This window comes from Eschrichtius robustus, chromosome 10 (assembly GCF_028021215.1).
Source record: "Eschrichtius robustus isolate mEscRob2 chromosome 10, mEscRob2.pri, whole genome shotgun sequence".
Lineage (NCBI taxonomy): Eukaryota > Metazoa > Chordata > Mammalia > Artiodactyla > Eschrichtiidae > Eschrichtius > Eschrichtius robustus.
In genome coordinates this window covers 40,730,872-40,733,449 of record NC_090833.1, presented here as the reverse complement: position 1 = coordinate 40,733,449, position 2,578 = coordinate 40,730,872, and the positions used below count along the sequence as shown (strand labels likewise).

General features: G+C 42.6%; 1 pseudogene; it reads right to left on the bottom strand.

Annotated features, from left to right (window-relative positions):
- Positions 1-663: 663 nt before the first annotated feature.
- Positions 664-1,458, bottom strand: LOC137770746 (S-adenosylmethionine decarboxylase proenzyme-like; annotated as a pseudogene).
- Positions 1,459-2,578: the final 1,120 nt, after the last annotated feature.

The following is a 2,578-nucleotide window of genomic DNA, read 5'->3' as shown; positions in this document are numbered from 1 at the left end:
GACACCATGGTGAGGAACGAATCAATTAAAGTCGTACAAGTATAGGAAGCAGTGAGATAGTAATACACGAAATGGATAACTGCAGTCATTTTCGTAGAAGACTCGACTCGTGGAAGAAGAACTTTGATTGGTGCTGCAAAAACATCTGTATGAAGTAGAAATTGGTTTCAATAACATTAGTAGAGAATATGTTCTAGTAAGTGGAGGTAACTGGATGCAAAATCCTGGTAGCAATTGAATAGAACAGTCCCAGATGGCTAGGCTGAGGCCAACACCTAATGAGGACGAAAGCCTTGTCTGTGGGGAATTTTGGATGATACCTGGAGAAATATTACACTGTGCATAAACCAGATTGAATTGTTTTCACAAGTGTTGTAAAGTTTCATATAGTGAAAGGTTTTTTCTACATGTACTTCAATTTCACAGCAAGAGTGGCATAGGATACCTAAACACAGAAGAGAGCATTCATGCAAGATATCTAACTCCTTTGATATAATAATGCATACAGTTCAAAATGATTACACTATCATAACATCTAGGGCTTTCTGCAGCTACAAGGGGGTGGTTATGGAAAGCATGGCCCTTGGTATCAATATCTAAAAAGCAGCCACCACCTTCTTCTATGTGTGTTCTCTTTTTGCGTTTTTTCGTCATTTTTCTTAATCAACTCTGCTGTTGTTGCCGCTTCTTAGCAAAACTGGTAAAAACAAAATTGTAATCACTGAATAGAGCGCTCTGGCAATCAAGACCTTTAAAACCTTCAATCTTCTGGGGCAAAGAAAGCACTGAGCGACATTTAGAACTCTGATTTGCAAACCCGGTGGTCACAAATTTTCCTGGCTTGAAGACTTCCACAACTTTCCTGATCAGGTCATCATAGGAGGTCTGACTTAAGTTTGTTTCAAAGCTAACATAAGAAAATTCTGGTTCTGGAGTGATGTGGATAGTCCAGTAAGTTCCATCTGATTTCATTCCATTCATTGAATACCCACAAGGATCGAACAGTGTGGCATCAATGACAGAACCTGGTATCAGATCACGAATTCTACTCTCATGAGTGACATCCTTTGCAGTAATACCATCTTTCATGTAGCCCTGGTCCATACTGCTGGGTCAAGCTCACTCATCAGAATTTCCACGGTTTGATCTGGCTGATTGATTACTCGACTCTCTGGGAAATCCAAAGTATACAAGTACCAACAATCAGAATTCATGCGTCCCATACAATGTGCAGCTCCATTTGGGAAAATTGCATTAAGAAACTCTATTTCTTCCTGGAAATTCCCGTGTGGGTACCCTTGGTGAGAGGGCTTCATGAAATTCTTACGAGAATAAAAGAAGCATTGAATTGAGTCAAACCCATTGTAATCCCTAGCAAGTTTCAACACGGGAACCGGTGCTTTCAGCAAGAGGGTGGTACCACGTCTTCAAAATGAAACGTCTCTTGGAGGCAAACATGCTACTCTCACTGAGTACGTAAGCTTCCTGCTTGTCAGTTTTTGTCACACTTATGACTGAACATTGCACATCCTTCAAAAGTATGTCCCACTTGTATCTTGGGATGGTGCGAAGATCCCCAGATCCTTGGTTTGAGTCAGGTTGCTGCCGGGAGAACCAAACCTCCAGCGGCTTCTCGGTCCCTTCGAAAAAATGTGCAGCTTCTGTCACCGTGAGACTAGCGAACAACCAAAACCACAGAAAATCAAGTAAATTAAATCTCTTCTCCCACCGCTGCCGCCGCCGCTGTGGATTGTTCCAGCTGTGTTACTAAAGTTTCAGGTTCCTTTTTTGCTATAATTTTATATTAACTTTTTTTTTTTAAAAAAGGGTTAGTAAAATTTCCCCGGCTTTTTTTTTTTTTTGGTGAGCGAAAGTTGAACGTGAGTCTGTTGGAAATAGAGGCAGATACGGCTCAGTCTCTTGTAGTCTGCTGTTGCGCCGTTAGAGGGAGCAGAGCGAGCGCTAGCTAATGTTGCTGGCCATACTGTGGGAGCCTGCTGATTTGTTTTTTAAGCTATTTGGATTTTCTGAATCCAGATTCTTTAAATTGTAATTTACGCAACACTAATTCATTTCTTCAACTACCTTTAATTTCTTTCTTTTATTTTGGGGGTTGCTTTTATTCACCTCTGCGTGTAAGCTAATGGAGTTCCTTGTTTATTCAACAAGTTTTTTGGGAGGGGTGCATGCCGTGTACCAGAAACTGTGGTAGAGGCTGGGGATATAATGAGAGTAAAGACAGGGGGGCCAAATCCCCCTGGAACTGATGGGCTCCTGGGAGAACACAGGCCTTAGGTAATATTGAATCAGCAGAATCTAATCTTGTCGGTTCTGTCTCTGGAGTGAGGGCACTATCTCTGTGAGGCCCAGAGCAGCCAGGGACTGGAGTTTCGAGGGGACTGTGGAATCTGAGGACATATAAAGGCTGCCCCTTCAGCTGCTGTAGCTTTGCAGAAATGCAGTGGGCATCACAGGGAGGGAGACAGGAGGATTGAGGACGGTTAAGAGTGGCCTATTCTTTTACCAAAGACCTCACGCTAGGGCCAGAACTAGGGTGAAGTGAGTGAGATACTTGGTC